Consider the following 8,580-nt stretch of genomic DNA (forward strand, 5'->3'; position numbering starts at 1 on the left):
TGGCGACCCTGCTTACACCAGTGAGGAGGACATGCCTGATCGATTTCGGGTCAATCGGTCCAGCCAATCGCTAACCCTAACCCTAACCCTAACCCTAACCCTAGCCTCAGCCTTAAGCCAGGCCTCATGAAAGATTGTCCCTCTGACTAAAATATTCACCAAAAATACAAATTTCACCCGAATCCAACGGGGACTGCTGTGTCTCGTTCAGCCGGTACAGGAGCACGTTTGGGGGAAATTTCGAGTCAATCGGTCCAAAGACCTGGAAGCTATTGAAAAAATCGGCCGAGGTTTTGAGGAAAAATGGCCGCTTTTCCTTTAAAATATTCATGTAAAATACAAATTCCACCAGAATCCGACCAAAACTGGCGAGCCTCATTCCACCGGTGAGGAGGACATGCGTGATCAATTTCGAGTCAATCGGTCAAAAGACGACCGTGGTCCGAAACCCCAGCCCCTTAACCCTAACCCTAGCCCTAACAGCAGCCTTAAGCCAGCCTCATTCAAAATGGCCCCTTTCACTAAAATATTCACCAAAAATACAAATTCCACCCGAATCCAACGGGGACTGCTGTGTCTCGTTCAGCCGGTACAGGAGCACGTTTGGGAGAAGTTTCGAGTCAATCGGTCCAAAGACCTGGAAGCTATTGAAATAAATCGGCGGGGTATTTTTTCGTGAAAAATGGTCTTTTCTTTAAAATATTCATGTAAAATACAAATTCCACCGGAATCCAACCAAAACTGGCGACCCTGCTTACACCAGTGAGGAGGACATGCCTGATCGATTTCGGGTCAATCGGTCCAGCCAATCACTAACCCTAACCCTAACCCTAACCCTAGCCTCAGCCTTAAGCCAGGCCTCATGAAAGATTGTCCCTCTGACTAAAATATTCACCAAAAATACAAATTTCACCCGAATCCAACGGGGACTGCTGTGTCTCGTTCAGCCGGTACAGGACCACGTTTGGGGGAAATTTCGAGTCAATCGGTCCAAAGACCTGGAAGCTATTGAAAAAATCGGCCGAGGTTTTGAGGAAAAATGGCCGCTTTTCCTTTAAAATATTCATGTAAAATACAAATTCCACCAGAATCCGACCAAAACTGGCGAGCCTCATTCCACCGGTGAGGAGGACATGCGTGATCAATTTCGAGTCAATCGGCCAAAAGACGACCGTGGTCCGAAACCCCAGCCCCTTAACCCTAACCCTAGCCCTAACAGCAGCCTTAAGCCAGCCTCATTCAAAATGGCCCCTTTCACTAAAATATTCACCAAAAATACAAATTCCACCCGAATCCAACGGGGACTGCTGTGTCTCGTTCAGCCGGTACAGGAGCACGTTTGGGAGAAGTTTCGAGTCAATCGGTCCAAAGACCTGGAAGCTATTGAAATAAATCGGCGGGGTATTTTTTCGTGAAAAATGGTCTTTTCTTTAAAATATTCATGTAAAATACAAATTCCACCGGAATCCAACCAAAACTGGCGACCCTGCTTACACCAGTGAGGAGGACATGCCTGATCGATTTCGGGTCAATCGGTCCAGCCAATCGCTAACCCTAACCCTAACCCTAACCCTAACCCTAGCCTCAGCCTTAAGCCAGGCCTCATGAAAGATTGTCCCTCTGACTAAAATATTCACCAAAAATACAAATTTCACCCGAATCCAACGGGGACTGCTGTGTCTCGTTCAGCCGGTACAGGAGCACGTTTGGGGGAAATTTCGAGTCAATCGGTCCAAAGACCTGGAAGCTATTGAAAAAATCGGCCGAGGTTTTGAGGAAAAATGGCCGCTTTTCCTTTAAAATATTCATGTAAAATACAAATTCCACCAGAATCCGACCAAAACTGGCGAGCCTCATTCCACCGGTGAGGAGGACATGCGTGATCAATTTCGAGTCAATCGGTCAAAAGACGACCGTGGTCCGAAACCCCAGCCCCTTAACCCTAACCCTAGCCCTAACAGCAGCCTTAAGCCAGCCTCATTCAAAATGGCCCCTTTCACTAAAATATTCACCAAAAATACAAATTCCACCCGAATCCAACGGGGACTGCTGTGTCTCGTTCAGCCGGTACAGGAGCACGTTTGGGAGAAGTTTCGAGTCAATCGGTCCAAAGACCTGGAAGCTATTGAAATAAATCGGCGGGGTATTTTTTCGTGAAAAATGGTCTTTTCTTTAAAATATTCATGTAAAATACAAATTCCACCGGAATCCAACCAAAACTGGCGACCCTGCTTACACCAGTGAGGAGGACATGCCTGATCGATTTCGGGTCAATCGGTCCAGCCAATCGCTAACCCTAACCCTAACCCTAACCCTAACCCTAGCCTCAGCCTTAAGCCAGGCCTCATGAAAGATTGTCCCTCTGACTAAAATATTCACCAAAAATACAAATTTCACCCGAATCCAACGGGGACTGCTGTGTCTCGTTCAGCCGGTACAGGAGCACGTTTGGGGGAAATTTCGAGTCAATCGGTCCAAAGACCTGGAAGCTATTGAAAAAATCGGCCGAGGTTTTGAGGAAAAATGGCCGCTTTTCCTTTAAAATATTCATGTAAAATACAAATTCCACCAGAATCCGACCAAAACTGGCGAGCCTCATTCCACCGGTGAGGAGGACATGCGTGATCAATTTCGAGTCAATCGGTCAAAAGACGACCGTGGTCCGAAACCCCAGCCCCTTAACCCTAACCCTAGCCCTAACAGCAGCCTTAAGCCAGCCTCATTCAAAATGGCCCCTTTCACTAAAATATTCACCAAAAATACAAATTCCACCCGAATCCAACGGGGACTGCTGTGTCTCGTTCAGCCGGTACAGGAGCACGTTTGGGAGAAGTTTCGAGTCAATCGGTCCAAAGACCTGGAAGCTATTGAAATAAATCGGCGGGGTATTTTTTCGTGAAAAATGGTCTTTTCTTTAAAATATTCATGTAAAATACAAATTCCACCGGAATCCAACCAAAACTGGCGACCCTGCTTACACCAGTGAGGAGGACATGCCTGATCGATTTCGGGTCAATCGGTCCAGCCAATCACTAACCCTAACCCTAACCCTAACCCTAGCCTCAGCCTTAAGCCAGGCCTCATGAAAGATTGTCCCTCTGACTAAAATATTCACCAAAAATACAAATTTCACCCGAATCCAACGGGGACTGCTGTGTCTCGTTCAGCCGGTACAGGACCACGTTTGGGGGAAATTTCGAGTCAATCGGTCCAAAGACCTGGAAGCTATTGAAAAAATCGGCCGAGGTTTTGAGGAAAAATGGCCGCTTTTCCTTTAAAATATTCATGTAAAATACAAATTCCACCAGAATCCGACCAAAACTGGCGAGCCTCATTCCACCGGTGAGGAGGACATGCGTGATCAATTTCGAGTCAATCGGCCAAAAGACGACCGTGGTCCGAAACCCCAGCCCCTTAACCCTAACCCTAGCCCTAACAGCAGCCTTAAGCCAGCCTCATTCAAAATGGCCCCTTTCACTAAAATATTCACCAAAAATACAAATTCCACCCGAATCCAACGGGGACTGCTGTGTCTCGTTCAGCCGGTACAGGAGCACGTTTGGGAGAAGTTTCGAGTCAATCGGTCCAAAGACCTGGAAGCTATTGAAATAAATCGGCGGGGTATTTTTTCGTGAAAAATGGTCTTTTCTTTAAAATATTCATGTAAAATACAAATTCCACCGGAATCCAACCAAAACTGGCGACCCTGCTTACACCAGTGAGGAGGACATGCCTGATCGATTTCGGGTCAATCGGTCCAGCCAATCGCTAACCCTAACCCTAACCCTAACCCTAACCCTAGCCTCAGCCTTAAGCCAGGCCTCATGAAAGATTGTCCCTCTGACTAAAATATTCACCAAAAATACAAATTTCACCCGAATCCAACGGGGACTGCTGTGTCTCGTTCAGCCGGTACAGGAGCACGTTTGGGGGAAATTTCGAGTCAATCGGTCCAAAGACCTGGAAGCTATTGAAAAAATCGGCCGAGGTTTTGAGGAAAAATGGCCGCTTTTCCTTTAAAATATTCATGTAAAATACAAATTCCACCAGAATCCGACCAAAACTGGCGAGCCTCATTCCACCGGTGAGGAGGACATGCGTGATCAATTTCGAGTCAATCGGTCAAAAGACGACCGTGGTCCGAAACCCCAGCCCCTTAACCCTAACCCTAGCCCTAACAGCAGCCTTAAGCCAGCCTCATTCAAAATGGCCCCTTTCACTAAAATATTCACCAAAAATACAAATTCCACCCGAATCCAACGGGGACTGCTGTGTCTCGTTCAGCCGGTACAGGAGCACGTTTGGGAGAAGTTTCGAGTCAATCGGTCCAAAGACCTGGAAGCTATTGAAATAAATCGGCGGGGTATTTTTTCGTGAAAAATGGTCTTTTCTTTAAAATATTCATGTAAAATACAAATTCCACCGGAATCCAACCAAAACTGGCGACCCTGCTTACACCAGTGAGGAGGACATGCCTGATCGATTTCGGGTCAATCGGTCCAGCCAATCACTAACCCTAACCCTAACCCTAACCCTAGCCTCAGCCTTAAGCCAGGCCTCATGAAAGATTGTCCCTCTGACTAAAATATTCACCAAAAATACAAATTTCACCCGAATCCAACGGGGACTGCTGTGTCTCGTTCAGCCGGTACAGGACCACGTTTGGGGGAAATTTCGAGTCAATCGGTCCAAAGACCTGGAAGCTATTGAAAAAATCGGCCGAGGTTTTGAGGAAAAATGGCCGCTTTTCCTTTAAAATATTCATGTAAAATACAAATTCCACCAGAATCCGACCAAAACTGGCGAGCCTCATTCCACCGGTGAGGAGGACATGCGTGATCAATTTCGAGTCAATCGGTCAAAAGACGACCGTGGTCCGAAACCCCAGCCCCTTAACCCTAACCCTAGCCCTAACAGCAGCCTTAAGCCAGCCTCATTCAAAATGGCCCCTTTCACTAAAATATTCACCAAAAATACAAATTCCACCCGAATCCAACGGGGACTGCTGTGTCTCGTTCAGCCGGTACAGGAGCACGTTTGGGAGAAGTTTCGAGTCAATCGGTCCAAAGACCTGGAAGCTATTGAAAAAATCGGCCGAGGTTTTGAGGAAAAATGGCCGCTTTTCCTTTAAAATATTCATGTAAAATACAAATTCCACCAGAATCCGACCAAAACTGGCGAGCCTCATTCCACCGGTGAGGAGGACATGCGTGATCAATTTCGAGTCAATCGGTCAAAAGACGACCGTGGTCCGAAACCCCAGCCCCTTAACCCTAACCCTAGCCCTAACAGCAGCCTTAAGCCAGCCTCATTCAAAATGGCCCCTTTCACTAAAATATTCACCAAAAATACAAATTCCACCCGAATCCAACGGGGACTGCTGTGTCTCGTTCAGCCGGTACAGGAGCACGTTTGGGAGAAGTTTCGAGTCAATCGGTCCAAAGACCTGGAAGCTATTGAAATAAATCGGCGGGGTATTTTTTCGTGAAAAATGGTCTTTTCTTTAAAATATTCATGTAAAATACAAATTCCACCGGAATCCAACCAAAACTGGCGACCCTGCTTACACCAGTGAGGAGGACATGCCTGATCGATTTCGGGTCAATCGGTCCAGCCAATCACTAACCCTAACCCTAACCCTAACCCTAGCCTCAGCCTTAAGCCAGGCCTCATGAAAGATTGTCCCTCTGACTAAAATATTCACCAAAAATACAAATTTCACCCGAATCCAACGGGGACTGCTGTGTCTCGTTCAGCCGGTACAGGACCACGTTTGGGGGAAATTTCGAGTCAATCGGTCCAAAGACCTGGAAGCTATTGAAAAAATCGGCCGAGGTTTTGAGGAAAAATGGCCGCTTTTCCTTTAAAATATTCATGTAAAATACAAATTCCACCAGAATCCGACCAAAACTGGCGAGCCTCATTCCACCGGTGAGGAGGACATGCGTGATCAATTTCGAGTCAATCGGTCAAAAGACGACCGTGGTCCGAAACCCCAGCCCCTTAACCCTAACCCTAGCCCTAACAGCAGCCTTAAGCCAGCCTCATTCAAAATGGCCCCTTTCACTAAAATATTCACCAAAAATACAAATTCCACCCGAATCCAACGGGGACTGCTGTGTCTCGTTCAGCCGGTACAGGAGCACGTTTGGGAGAAGTTTCGAGTCAATCGGTCCAAAGACCTGGAAGCTATTGAAAAAATCGGCCGAGGTTTTGAGGAAAAATGGCCGCTTTTCCTTTAAAATATTCATGTAAAATACAAATTCCACCAGAATCCGACCAAAACTGGCGAGCCTCATTCCACCGGTGAGGAGGACATGCGTGATCAATTTCGAGTCAATCGGTCAAAAGACGACCGTGGTCCGAAACCCCAGCCCCTTAACCCTAACCCTAGCCCTAACAGCAGCCTTAAGCCAGCCTCATTCAAAATGGCCCCTTTCACTAAAATATTCACCAAAAATACAAATTCCACCCGAATCCAACGGGGACTGCTGTGTCTCGTTCAGCCGGTACAGGAGCACGTTTGGGAGAAGTTTCGAGTCAATCGGTCCAAAGACCTGGAAGCTATTGAAATAAATCGGCGGGGTATTTTTTCGTGAAAAATGGTCTTTTCTTTAAAATATTCATGTAAAATACAAATTCCACCGGAATCCAACCAAAACTGGCGACCCTGCTTACACCAGTGAGGAGGACATGCCTGATCGATTTCGGGTCAATCGGTCCAGCCAATCACTAACCCTAACCCTAACCCTAACCCTAGCCTCAGCCTTAAGCCAGGCCTCATGAAAGATTGTCCCTCTGACTAAAATATTCACCAAAAATACAAATTTCACCCGAATCCAACGGGGACTGCTGTGTCTCGTTCAGCCGGTACAGGAGCACGTTTGGGGGAAATTTCGAGTCAATCGGTCCAAAGACCTGGAAGCTATTGAAAAAATCGGCCGACGTTTTCATAAAAAAGGCAACTTTTTTCATTAAAATATTCACCAAAAATACAAATTCCACCCGAATCCAATAAAAACTGCTGGCCTTTCTCTCGCCAGTATGGACAACATTTATGTTCAATTTCGAGTCAATCGGTCGAAAGACGACCGTAACCCTAACCCTAGCCCCATAACCCTAACCCTAACCCCAGCCTTAAGCCAGCCTCATGAAACATTGTCCTTCTCACTAAAATATTCACCAAAAATACAAATTCCACCGAATCCAATGGGGACTGCTGTGTCTCGTTCAGCCAGTATAGGGCCACATCTGGGAGAAATTTCGAGTCAATCGGTCCAAAGACCTGGAAGCTATTGAAAAAATCGGCCGACGTTTTCATAAAAAAGGCGACTTTTTTCATTAAAATATTCACCAAAAATACAAATTCCACCCGAATCCATTGGGGACTGCTGTGTCTCGTTCAGCCAGTATAGGGCCACATCTGGGAGAAATTTCGAGTCAATCGGTCCAAAGACCTGGAAGCTATTGAAAAGATCGGCCGACGTTTTCATGAAAAAGGCAACTTTTTTCATTAAAATATTCACCAAAAATACAAATTTCACTAAAATCCAATAAAATCTGCTGGCCTTTCTTTCGCCAGTATGGACAACATTTGTGTTCAATTTCGAGTCAATCGGTCGAAAGACGACCGTAACCCTAACCCTAGCCCCATAACACTAACCCTAGCCCCATAACCCTAACCCTAACCCCAGCCTTAAGCCAGCCTCATGAAACATTGTCCCTCTCACTAAAATATTCACCAAAAATACAAATTCCACCCGAATCCAATGGGGACTGCTGTGTCTCGTTCAGCAGGTATAGGACCACGTTTGGGAGAAATTTCGAGTCAATCGGTCCAAAGACCTGGAAGCTATTGAATAAATCGGCCGACGTTTTCATGAAAAAGGCCATTTTTTCTTGAAAATATTCGCCAAAAATACAAATTTCACCCGAATCCAATGGGGACTGCTGTGTCTCCTTCAGCCAGTATAGGACCACGTCTGGGAGAAATTTCGAGTCAATCGGTCCAAAGACCTGGAAGCTATTGAAAAAATCGGCCGACGTTTTCATGAAAAAGGCCATTTTTTTCTTTAAAATATTCACCAAAAATACAAATTCCACCGGAATCCAACCAAAACCGGCGAGCCTCATTCCACCAGTGAGGAGGACATGCGTGTGCAATTTCGAGTCAATCGGTCAAAAGATGACCGTAACCCTAACCCTAGCCCCATAACCCTAGCCTCAGCCTTAAGCCAGCCTCATGAAACATTGTCCCTCTCACTAAAATATTCGCCAAAAATACAAATTTCACCCGAATCTAATGGGAACTGCTGTGTCTCGTTCAGCCAGTATAGGACCACGTCTGGGAGAAATTTCGAGTCAATCGGTCCAAAGACCTGGAAGCTATTGAAAAAATCGGCCGACGTTTTCATGAAAAAGGCCATTTTTTCTTTAAAATATTCGCCAAAAATACAAATTTCACCCGAATCCAATAGGGACTGCTGTGTCTCGTTCAGCCAGTATAGGACCACGTCTGGGAGAAATTTCGAGTCAATCGGTCCAAAGACCTGGAAGCTATTGAAAAAATCGGCCGACGTT

This window comes from Pagrus pagrus (assembly GCF_965226575.1).
Source record: "Pagrus pagrus genome assembly, chromosome: 23".
NCBI lineage: Eukaryota > Metazoa > Chordata > Actinopteri > Spariformes > Sparidae > Pagrus > Pagrus pagrus.